The 12483-nt window shown below is 48.9% G+C and overlaps 1 protein-coding gene across 2 annotated transcripts in view; it reads left to right on the top strand.

Moving 5' to 3' along the window:
• Window positions 1-5060: 5060 nt before the first annotated feature.
• Dennd2a (DENN domain containing 2A) overlaps window positions 5061-12483 on the top strand; it is an 87688-nt gene continuing 80265 nt past the window's right edge. Inside the window, exon 1 of one of the 2 annotated variants that reach the window (XM_028768429.1) lies at window positions 5061-5110. The gene's annotated coding sequence lies outside the window, so the exon portion shown is untranslated. Of the gene's footprint in view, window positions 5111-5268; window positions 5368-12483 lie in introns of those variants that run through there. The other variant, XM_028768430.1, reaches the window with a different exon arrangement.

Raw genomic sequence — 12483 nt, 5'->3', positions numbered from 1 at the left:
TCCTCTTCCTCCCCCTCCCCCTCCCCCTCCTTCTTCTCCTTCTTCTCTTTCTTCTTCTAACCAGATATTCTGGTAACACCCCAGTGAGGAAGACAGAGCCAAAAGCCTAACCATGGGGTGAGGACCAGCCTGAGGAGATGGTCTCCCGAGGAGGAAAGGCGCAGGTTCCTAAGGAAGACTAGAAAAGGGCTCTCCAGGATGTTTCCACAGGCTCTAAACCCTGTGGGTATGCATGGTCTCCAGATGAGAAAACTTTGATCAAGACTGTGTCGACGTGAGACACGCACTTTTCCCTGTCTCCGCCCCCCCCCCACACACCTAAGGTCCCTCCTTTGTTCTACCTTATCCAATAGATACGTGTTCCTTCTCTCCACACCAGCGTTCAAGAGAATAGTTAACCAAAGGTCTTGTTCTTCATCATTGACTCTGTGTATACGTTTCACCTATGTTCTGGCAGACAAGTATCAATGAATCGAAATAAAGATCTTTCCATGAGCCCAAAAGGAGCCCATTCCAGTATACCAAGCAGGGAGGAGGAAGCCGGATCTGAGTGCGCCCCAAGTCGTGGCACTACCTGTATCTTCCACAAGAGGGAACCATAGCAAAGACATGGATCGGATGCTGATCAAGAGATCTAGAAAAGTAGGTGGTGCTGGGTAGAACAGCCCTCGCAGGCAGTCTGTTGTGAAAGAAAGAATTTGAGTTCAGCGGACTGGCAGGCCTAGGCTCATGTGCTCTCTGATAAGATTCATGACATGACAGGGAACAGTGCCTTGGAACAAATAAGTTATTCAGGAAAAATTTAGCATCCGAAACGATTATTGCTAGAAACGAGAAAATTTGAAGGCGAAGTCCGAAGGTTTTTCTTCGGGCGATACCCAGCTTCTTAGTGGCGCTAACCTGCTCAGGTCCCTGTGACGCTCCCTCTCATCTTCCCTGGCTGATGGGTGAGGCAAGTGAGCTTTTGGCTGCTTATCACTCTTTGATAGAAGGCTCTGCTGGGAGAGAAGTAAATCTTCCTATTTATCTCTGGCCTGACATGCCCTGTATTCATGGGGAAAAGGGATATCGGAGAAAAGGGGGAAAGTAAACTAAAAGAACTAAAGACTTGGCATAGTGGTTAAGGGAACTCGAGCAACCGTGAGGACCTGAGTTTGGATCCCAGCACCCACAAAACAAGCTGGATGTGTTCTTGAATGAGCCCATAACCCCAGTCCTGGGTGGAGAAGGCAGAGACAGGAGGATCACTGGGGCTTGTTAGCTGCTGCTCTAGCCAAAACAAAAACAAAAACAAACAAAAAAGAAACCAAAGACAAAACGTAAACTTCAGGTTCAAGAAGAGACCCTATCTCAAAGAAAAAGGGTGGAGGTTGATTGAGGCACCAGACACTGCCCTCTTCTAGTCTTCAAAATACCCCCCCACACCACGCCTTCCTCCTCCTCTTCCTCCTCCTCCCCCTTCTCTCTCTCTCTCTCTCTCTTCCCCTTTCTCCTCCTATCCTATTTCTCTCTCAAATACACACAGCCGGTGCGCACACACGTGCGCCCGCGAACGCGCGCGTGCGCACACACACACATACACACACACACACACACACGAGAGAGAGAGAGAGAGAGAGAGAGAGAGAGAGAGAGAGAGAGAGAGAGAGGGAGCGCACCAATTTGATTTCTCTTCTCAATTGGGTCAGGCACAGCAGCAGAGCCTCTTCTCCATTACCATCTGACGTCATCCTCACCAACACAACGATGTTGTTACAACTGTTTCTATTTCCACTTTATTCCTGAAAATAAGAGACTCAAAGACCAAGCAACCTGTTCTAGAGCTAAATCTGGCTTTCTAACCCAAAGCCTATGTTCTTCAATAGGACATGGAAGGAAGAGGGGAAACAGCTGTTCTGAAGAGGTCCGACTCTGTGACGGATAAAGAAAGTAGAATTAAAAGCTTACAAGAAGTCAACTCTATCCCCTTGTCTCATCCTTACCTTTGCCCTCTTGAACCAGATTATGCAGTCAGCCCTTCACATCTGTGGATTCTATATCTGTGTGCTATAAAGTCTTAGATTCAGCCAATGGTTGGTGGAAAATCTCCTGAGGTATACATACGACTGTAAACGTGTGGTAGGGGTTCCTGGGAGATTTATGTAGCTCAGGCTGGCACTGAACTCATGTTCCTCCTGCCTCAGTCTACCAGGTGCTGGGATTAGAGATGGACAGCACTATACAAGGCATATATATGTGTGTGTGTGTGTGTGTGTGTGTGTGTGTATTTTTTTCCCTTGTCCTAGCACCTGGGAGGGGGAGGTGAGGGTTCAGGAGTTCAAAGTCCTTCTCAACTACGTAGAAAGTTTGGAGCCAGGGATGTAAGACACAATTTCAAAAAAAAAATGTATAATTATACAGCACATTGGATTAGGTAGAAGAAATTAATAATAATCTAGAGATGAGTTAAAGAGTGTGGAAGAATTCATATAGGATATAGGCACACGCAAAAAAAAAATTTTTTTTTCAATGAACTTGGAACATCCAAACATTTTTGCTATGGGGGTGATGGTGAAGCCACACTCCTGTAGATACAGAAAGCTGACTTTGTGCCTGCCTTAGGTCTCATTTTCCAACCTGGAGAGAGGTTGAGGACAGACAGGGAGAGTAAGGGATGTGTGCTTTGTTGCGTCCCCAGCACAGAGCACCTACCTTGGGAGAGTGGGGGGGGGGCGCTACTTTGGGCTACCTGAAAGTAGAGACTCACCAGGGTTTGGGTGGGACCAAAAGTACCAACAACTGAGAAAACTGGGCACAAGCCGGCACAGGCCACACAGACAAAGTGGGGCAGAGGACAGTGAGTGGATCTGGGTCGTGGTGACCGAGCCATAGGAAGACCCAGCAACCAGGGGAGTAAAACGGAAGTGAGGAGACTGGGATGGGAGGGGCCCAGTATAACATTCATCAAACCCTGACCCACAGGGCAGGCGCAGATGTAGTTTCCTAAGAGGAGCTAGAGCCCAGAATCCATGATAAAACTGTGGCCTGGGAGTTGTCAAAGGACTGAGGCTTTGTCGTGTCCACCTAGGATGCGACCGGCTATCTGGAAGCCAGACACTCAAAAGGCTCCAGGCTCTTTTGTGCTTTGGGCAGGGGGAGGGAGCCAGCTGGGCTCTTGGCCCAGCTCCCATTGAACTTTGCCTGTTAGCTGCTGAGGGGTACCCCGTGGCCCTGGGAGTAATTAACCCCCAAGAAGCCAAGCCTTTGATCTTTATTTAGAAAGGGAGAACTTAGATGCAAACAAAGCAATATTTTAAATGCTAACTTTTTAAAAAAAAAAAGCTTACACTTGGCAAATGTCTGTTCTGAAAGTCTACAGTGCTTCATTGAAATGGGTGTGGCATGAAGAATTTAGGAAGGCCTCAACCGTCTCCTGCAATGAGCAAACCCCTCAGCTATGAAGGACATGCTACTTTGTTTCGCCTGGGACTTTAAGTTCCAGTCCCCTGGTGTCTGGATCCTCTCTCATTACCAGCCCTCAACCTCTGCACACAGACTAGAGTGATCTCCTGCCTCAGTCTCCTGAGTATCGGGATTACAGACATGCCTGGCCGGGCTTTCCTCTTTATTTGCAGCTCTATTTTTCTTTGGAGGACCCACTTTGTAAAGTTGTAAGAAGTCTGGGTCTGTACCCACCCCACCGGCAACTGCCCACCCCAACCTAAGTTTTAGGTCACTAGGCTACTCCAGAAACATAAGTCAACTCTTGAAGGTCTCTGATAGCCAGGAAGGAGACTGGCTGGCACCTACCCACAGGGCAGATAAATTGTCACTGTCAGGCCTGAGCACTTATCATCTGGCATTCCTCTGCTTGGACCCCTTTGCCTTTAGCATAATATTTAAATTCTGCACAGGCCACTTGAATCCCTCCAGGCTACCCATCCATCGGATTCGTATTCCCTCTCACTTAAGGGTTCCCCAAACACCATGATGCGACTCCCCCACAGTCACCAGTCATACTCTTTCCTGTTGCAAAGCTGCCTTTTCTGTCCTGTGTGTCCATCTTCTACAACTGATTCGCCTTCGCTGGCCATTAGAGTCCCAGAGAATGCCCCAGCCTGTGTTGGCTCCCTGGTGGCCTACAGCGTTTTCAAGTGGACTTCAATTTGGCAATCTTAGTGTCTTAAAACCTCCTATATGTTTGCTATGACTGTGCCCTGTGTAAGTGGGACCAGTGTGCAGTAGAAAGCCAGTTCTCCCATCACTTTACCTGACCAGGACTTGGGACACATTCTGTACCCTTCTGTAGGGAGGTGGGCCTCTGGATCCTTATGGCTCATCTTCTGTGTTGCTCGGGGGCAAATATGGATCCTTGGGTCCTAATAGTTTGTCTCATGACTGTGAGTTGTTGCTTGTGGGCAAACGTGGGCCAGTGGGTCTCAAAGGCCTATCTCGTGACAGTAAGTTGCTTGGGGGCAAATGTGGAGTCCAATTCTGCCTGAGGCGTCCACCTTAACTGCCCAGAAACAAAGCTAGGACAGGGAGTGTGGCTACGGCTTTGGTGCTGTCTAAATCTGGTCTTTAGCCCCTGGCTAAGCGCATCTCAAGAACGGACCTCGGCTGGGGTGGAAGAGAACCCGTGAGGCGATCTTCAGCACAGAAAAGGTTAAGCCACCGTCTCCCCCACCCCCTGAAAGGCGAAGGGGCGAGTGAGTGCGGCAGAAGGTCCTGTTTACCGTGGCTCCCCTCGGCGGCGGGCCCTGGGAGAGTGGTTGCTGTGGCAACCGGCCGGGCGCCCGCCAGCTGCGGATTAGCTCACTGGAGCCGCGGGATGGGTCGGGAGGAGGGGGCGCGCGTCACTGCAGACGGTCGCGGCGCAGCCCAAGGCGGAGGAAGGGGCCGCGCGCGCGGGAGGCCGGAGGGGACGCAGCGCGCCTCCGAGGCGGGAGGCAGCGGGGACCGGACGGGAGCGCGCGCGGCGGGGACCAGAGGGGCTCGCGGCGGCCGGGGGAGGCCGCGCGGACAAAGGCGCGGAGGGCATCGGGCCATGGCGCCCCAGGCCCCCGCCGCCTCCGCCCCGGGCGACCGCGAGTTGCGCCCCAGAACCCGCGGAGCCGCCGCCCGTGGAGAGGTAGGGCCGGGCGCCCGAGTGCGGGGCGAGCTCGGGAGAGACCCGGGAGAGGGCGCGGGGGGCGACGAGGAAACTTTGCAGGCGTGAGCCGGGGCTCCTCGCAGGCGACGCTGGGGACGCTTCAGCGGGGCCCTGGGGACCCGCGCAGGGAGCGATCCACAGCTCTTTCCCGGGTCTGGCTAACTTCAGGGCCGAAGAAACTTGCAGAAACCGGGGCAGAGCCGGGCCCTGCGCTGTGCCGGAGCTCCCGGGCGCCTGTGAGTGAGTACGCGCGTGTGAGACCGAGTGTGTACGCCGGGGTTGGGGAGTCCAGACGGCTCTAGTCAGGATTTGCAGTGTTGGAAAGTGGGGTACGTGGAAGTTTACTTCTCCCACTTTTCCCCCAAGGATGGAGTTGGGAGTAGATGGAGCCCAGGGTAAGTCTCTTAACAACACAGGATATAGTCTTGTGTAGGAGAGTCACCGAGATATGGAGTCAGACCACTGAGCTCAGCGCCTGGAATCCTGTAGTGGGGAGCAGAGACAGGAAGCTAAGGAGTGCCTTCCTTGGCCCTGGATTGGAACTAGGAAAGTGTGAAGACCCTGATTTAACCAATCTGCTGAAGAAGGAACAGGCTGACGTCTGGCCCAGTGCTCTGGTGGCTTTCAGGGTTGTGACTAAAGCGCCCCCGAAGACAGGTAATTGTGGGGTGTGGTAACAGTGTTATAATAGGCACTTTACAGTAATTTGTTATGAAGCACTTGCACCTGCTGTGGTTACTGTAGAAAAGCCTTCAGTATCAAACACCTGAAGAGTTGAATAGACTGTTTAGGGGATGGCCCACACCGGAGAGAAGTGGATTCTGAGAGGAAGCTGAGAACAAACAGAAACAGACTGTTGTTTATTTATTTGAGACAGGGTCTCAGTGTGTGACTCAGGCTGGCCTCAAACTTACAGTCCTCCCTTTTGCCTTAACTCTCTAAATTCAGGATTACTGGTAGGCACAGTCAGGCTCAGTTCAGGGACTGGTTTGTTTGTTTGTTTGTTTGAGACAGGGTCTTAGGTAGCTTAAACAGACCTTGAACTTGATTTTGAATTAAGTTTTTAAAGATTTATTTATTTATTTATTTATTATATATGAATACACTGTAGCTGTCTTCAGAAGAGGGCATCAGATCTCATTACAGATGGTTGTGAGCCACCATGTGGTTGCTGGGATTTGAACTCAGGACCTCTGGAAGTGCAGTCAGTGCTCTTAACCACTGAGCCATCTCTCCAGCCCCTGAATTAAGTTTTTAAAGTTTAATATATCCTTATGAGTTTTCCTGAATGTATGTCTGTACACCATGTTCTTTGTGGTACCCACAGAGGCTCTGATGCCCATCCTCTTGGGTTGGAGTTAGTTACACACAGTTGTGAGCTGCCATGTGAGTGCTAGAAATTGAACCCAGGTCCTCTGGAAGAGCAGCCAGTGCTCTTAGCTGATGAGCCCTTTCTCCAGCCGCTGAGTCTACCTCCAAAACACTAGAATTAATTACAGGAGCATGGCACAAACCTTTATGAGACGCTAGGGATCAAACCTGGGGCTTCCTGCAAGCTCTCTACCAACTAAGCTATGTCTCCAGCTCTGAGACTATTTTTTAAAAAAAGGTTTATTTATTTATTTCATGTATGTGAGTACATTGTCACTGACTTCAGACACACCAGAAGAGGGCATTGGATGGTTGTGAGCCACCGTGTGGTTGCTGGGAATTGAACTTAGGACCTCTGGAAGAGCAGTCAGTGCTCTTAACCGCTGAGCCATCTCTCCAGCACGAGATTATTATTTTTTTAATTAAAATAATTTTGTTGCATTTTTATTTATTGTGTATGTGCTAGCAGTCATGTGTGTAGATCGGAAGACAATTTGTAGGAGTCAGTTCTGCTTTCCCACCGTGTGGGTGGGCAGGATTGAACCTGCAGGACATCAGGCTTGGCAGCAAACCTGTTGAGCCATCTTGCCATACCTCAGAGACTGTAAGGTAAGGAAGAGAGTTTCCTGTCTGGATGTTCATTCTGGAAGAATGCACCGGCCTGGACATTACTTCGCTCATATAAATGACTCTATATGCTGATGAGTGGGGACATAGTGGTTAAAAAGCTACCAGAAGCTATCATTCTAGTCTGGCCTGGCTATTCTCATGCTGTATGCTGTAGAACCAGGAGAATTCAAAGGGGACGTGCCTGTGGATGCCCTGGGAGTCACTTCACCGTGAAAGTGCAGGGAAGGTTGTCTGGGACAGAGGAGACAGCAGATATAAAGTCACCGGAGGAGGAGAGAGGCAGGCATGGGGGAGAATCCATGTGTCGACAGCAGGGAGTCAGAGTCAGAGCTTCTACCACTCTCCCTGACATTTCCCTTGTGTATGCATCTGTCTGTCTGTCTGTCTGAGCAAGGCAGGGCAAGGTGGAATGTGGAAAGAGGAGTTCCTCAAGGCAGGAATGACAACCAGCTTTGTGTTTTAGAAAGCTCACTCTGGTCATGAGGCCAGTGAGACTCAGGCTTTGCAGCCCGGTGCCGTGGCAGCGGTGAGGCAGGAGAAATGGATGGAGTCTGGAGATCAAGAAGTAGGTAAGGGTGATGGGTGTGGGCACAGGATGAGGTTACTTAAGCTAAACCAGACCCAGAGACGTTCAGCAGGAGAGAGCAGAAGAGGGGGGACATTTTGAATGGCCTGAATGGAGCAGATTGCAGCACTTGGACAATGAACTTGGCTTCCAGTTTTCTGGCAGCTTAGGAACAAACAAAAATGCACTAGATTGCATAGTTTTGGACTGGGGACAACAGAAAGCATACAAATGAACTTTCAGAACAAATTTTTTCCTGGAATTGAACTCAACTGGGAGTTCATCAGAGGAACTTCATGTAAAGAGTAGAGAGTGACAGAGGGGGGAAAAATAAAGTCTTCGTACGTAAACAAAATGACAAACATAGATAAGGCTGAGAAAGAAGGAGGAGGAGGGGAGATAGAGAGGGAAAAAAGTCTTCACTGTGTATGTTGTAAAGCTAAGACGATAAACTCCACGGGACAGCCCTCCTGTACGTCTGCCTCAGGTCTAGGGGAACAGTCTGGATTTGGTGAGGTGGAGTGTCAGCTGGGGTGTAACTTTGGAAGCAGCATTTCAGTTTTCTTTCTGATTGACATGGCCCAGATCCTTCTGCCCTCCGGCCTTGATTCTGGATCTGAATCTAAAAGGAATCTGAACTCCTCTGCCCAAGAGGTCCCAACCTTGGGGGTATTGTTTGCACAAGGTGACATTTCAGAAAGACATTTCATGCGGTAGGAAATCCTGCATGCTGTGCACAGGTTTCTTAGTGACCCTTCCCTCTGATGTCCGCATGAGACTGACAGACTACAGAATCCTGGCCGCGGCCTTGCGCTGTAAGTTTCATGGCAGGTCTTACATTGTTAGCATTGAGGAAGTGTGGGGTTCTGTTCTCCCCATCACGTTTCTTTTTTCTCTCTTCCTTTCATTTATTGGAAACTTTTATGCGTATGGATGTTTGCCTGCATGTGTGTCTATGTACCACACTCGTGCCTGGCAGTCATAGAGACCAGAGAAGAGGATTGGATCCCCTGAAACTGGAGTTACAGATGATTGTGAACTCCCATGTGGGTGCTGGGAATCAAACCTGAGTCCTCTGGAAGAGCAGCAAATGCTCTTAACTGCTGAGCCATCTTTCCAGCACTCTGCACTCCGTTTCTTTGCCTCTTTGATTATGAGACAGTGTTTCACCACGTAGATTGGCCTTATCCTGCGATCTTTTTGCCTCAGCCTTCTGTACTGGTGATTTTTCTATCGCTTTGATAAAACATCATGACTGTGGCAACGTATGGAAGAAAGAGTTTATTTGGAGCTAATGGTTCCAAAGGGTTAGAGTCCAATACAGCAAACCAGAGGTTGCAAGTAGCATGTGGCAGTTGGCTGGAGAACCAGTTGAGGGCTCACATCTCAAACCGCAGACAGGAAGCAGAAAGAGCTAACTCAAAACGGTGTGAGACTTTAGGAACCTCAGAGCACACTTTCAGTGATTTACTTTCCACAGTAAAGCAATATTTCCTAATCCTCTGCAAACAGCCACCAACTGGGGACTGATTATTCAAATGCGTGAGACTTATGGAGGACGTTTCATTTGAACCACCACAGTCCTTCCAGGGCTGAGTTATGGGTGTGTCCCACCATGCCTGTCTCAGATTATCTTCTTCTTCCTCCTCCTCCTCCTCTTCTTCTTTTAAGATATAGTTATTTATTTTATGTATATGAGTACACCTTTGCTGTCTTCAGACACACCAGAAGAGGGCATCTGATGCCATTACAGATGGTTGTGAGCCACCATGTGGTTGCTGGGAATTGAACTCAGAACATCTGGAAGAGCAGTCAGTGCTTTTAACCACTGAGAGGGAGGGAGATTTTTAAAAATAGCTGGTGTTCCCATTTCGCCTTTGTACCAGTTAAAGAAAAAAAAGTTTCTGAGAGCGGACCCTTGAGCATCAGGTGTTTTCCGTTTGTTTAGTTGGTTTGGTTTTTTAGGGGTGAGGGGTGGGGTGATCTCCAGATGATTTTAACTTTCAGAGTTGTGGCTTTCACCACCTCTTCAGGGGCTCTTCACCAGAATGTAGATTAACCTTGAGTTCCAAAAGGTCCCCGGGGACATATGGGTTGTATCACAGGTACCAAGTAGCCCAGGCTGACCCTGCTTATAGCTGTGTGTCCCACAGTCTGTGTAGCTCTTGATCTTGCTGCTTCATCTCTGAGTCTACACAGGCCTCTCTGTGTTACTCTGGTGGTTACTTTGTTCAAGACTGGGGCTCAGGGATTCCTCTCCTCAGCTACCTTGGATACTAGTGAAATGGTCTTCTGATGTGAAATGGCTGACAGCCACACACTCCGAGCTGTGAGGTCTTACTGTTTTCTCAGCCACCTCTCAGTCCACATTCTTTCTTTTTGTTTTAAGATTTTATTTTTTTATTTTTTTTAATTTTTATTTATTTATTTTGGTTTTTCGAGATAGGGTTTCTCTGTATAGCCCCGGCTGTCCTGGAACTCACTCTGTAGACCAGGCTGGCCTTGAACTCAGAAATCCGCCTGCCTCTGCCTCCCAAGTGCTGGGATTAAAGGCGTGCGCCACCACCACCCAGATTTTTTATTTATTTATTTTATATATATGATGAGTACACTGTAGCTGTCTTCAGACACACCAGAGGAGGACATTGGATCCTATTACAGATGGTTGTGAGCCACCATATGGTTGCTGGAATTGAACTCAGGACCTCTGGAAGAGTGGTCAGTACTCTTAACCACTGAGCCATCTTTCCAGCCCTTAGTCCATATTCTTGCCCCTCTGTGGCACAAGGGACCCAGCCTGGGGCCCAGTCAACAGCCTCAAGCATTCATGTGTGAATTGTTTCTCAGCCAGAACCACTGGTCTCCTCAGAATCCAGAGGGTGACCCAGGCTCTGTTGAAGGTCTTCTCACAGGCCGTAGCAGAGAGGCTGCTGGACCTGTCTGCACTTGAGTGACAGGAGGCAAGTGAGCAGCTTAGCCCTCACCTTTGATGCTCAGAAGACAGCACCATGCAGAGAAGCCACTGTCAGACCTTTGCCCTGGTTTTATAAGCAGAGGCTGATTCAGGCCAAAATCAAGTCACTTTGCATAGAACTTGGGCCCTGGGCCAGAGTCACAGCTTTGTCTTATGTCGCCCCCTCCATGAGATGCAGTCAGTCCTTCAGAATCCTTCTTGAAATGCTCAGTTTAAAAAACCAAGTAATGGGGTTTCCCCCTAGCCTCAAAGCACGATGGGGTGAGTCACCCTTGCAGCGAGCTTAGGGAAGAGGTTCATTGCCCTCAAACTCCAGGACATGGGAGAGCATCAAGCTGCGGGGTGGGGACAGGCTGGAGACCCATGACTGTGACTATGGCCATGACTGAGACAGTGACTAGCTACTCTCTGTGAAGGTGGCTCCTAGTCGGACACTTAACAGACTAGTTCAAGTACTGGGTCGAATTCGTTTTCTTTTGTGTTTTGCTTCCTTAGAGTTTATGCTTTAAATTCTTCACTTTTATGTAAATATGCTAACATGTAAACTAAGAAGACTTGTGTTCACTATAAAACCTTTCAGAACTGAGCAGTTTTAATCCCAGCACTCTGGAGGCAGAGGCAGATGGATCTTTATGAGTCTGAGGCCAGCCTAGTCTACAGAGTGAGTTCCAGGATAGCCAGGACTACACGGAGAAACCCTGTCTCGAAAAACAAAGCAAAACAAAACAAGAACCTTTCAGCAACATATAAGGAGACTATGATGAAAACGTATTCCCTATGCTCCCTCCAGCCTCAAAGAAGGTTGATGATGTTTTGTATATAAAACAAATCCCCCAGATCCCTTTTTCCTTTCTTTCTCTACTGGGAATTGAACCCAAGGCCTTGCTTATGATAGGCATTCACTCTACCAGTGAGCTATATCCTAACCTTTTAATTTAAAGACTTATTTTATCTTTAGTTACATGCATGTGTGTGCAGGTGCCCATGGAGGCCAGAGGCATCACATTCCTCCACAGCTAGAATTACAGGTGGCTGTGAGATCCTGATGTGGATGCTGGGAATCGAACTCAGGTCCTCTGCAAGAGCAGCGTATGCTCCTAACCCCTGAGCCATCTCTCCAGCTTCTAATTTAAGTTTGTATTACATTTAGGGAGCAAGAGCGAGACACACACACACACGCACACACACACACACACACACACAGAGAGAGAGAGAGAGAGAGAGAGAGAGAGAGAGAGAGGTTGAGTATGAAGGTGCACATGTATATTTAGACACATGTATGTATGAGCATCACGGAGCTCATGAGGTCAGAAGGCATTTTGGGAGATTCAGTTTCTTTTCTTCTACCATGTGGGTCCCTGGCATCAAGCTCAGGTCATCGGGCCTGTATCAGGTGCCATAACCTGCAGAGCCATCTCATCAGCATCGTATCTAATTTTTTTTAACACCACCCCCACTACCACCACCCACTCCCCACACAAACTCCAGTCGATAATCCCGACTGGCTTGGGAATTACTATGTAGACCAGGCTGTCCTCAGACTGAAAGAGTTGTCCTTCCTCTGCTTTAAGAGTGCTGGAAAAGCTTGGGTTACCTTCCTGGGCCCCCTTTTAACTTTCTGTTTTCAAACAGAGCATTGCTAACTTGCCCAGGCTGACCTTGAACTCACTCACAGCCTGAGCAGACCTTAACTTTGATCTCACTGCCCTAGCTATGATTACAAGCTTGTATCACCAAGACTCCTAGGACTTTTTTCCTTTGCATATGTGTGTGTGTGTGTGTGTGTGTGTGTGTGTGTGTGTGTGTGTGTGT

Source organism: Grammomys surdaster, unplaced genomic scaffold (assembly GCF_004785775.1).
Source record: "Grammomys surdaster isolate TR1022 unplaced genomic scaffold, NIH_TR_1.0 186, whole genome shotgun sequence".
NCBI classification, from domain to species: Eukaryota; Metazoa; Chordata; class Mammalia; order Rodentia; family Muridae; genus Grammomys; species Grammomys surdaster.
The sequence above is the reverse complement of the archived record's forward strand: the minus strand, read 5'-3'. Positions and strand labels throughout refer to the sequence as shown.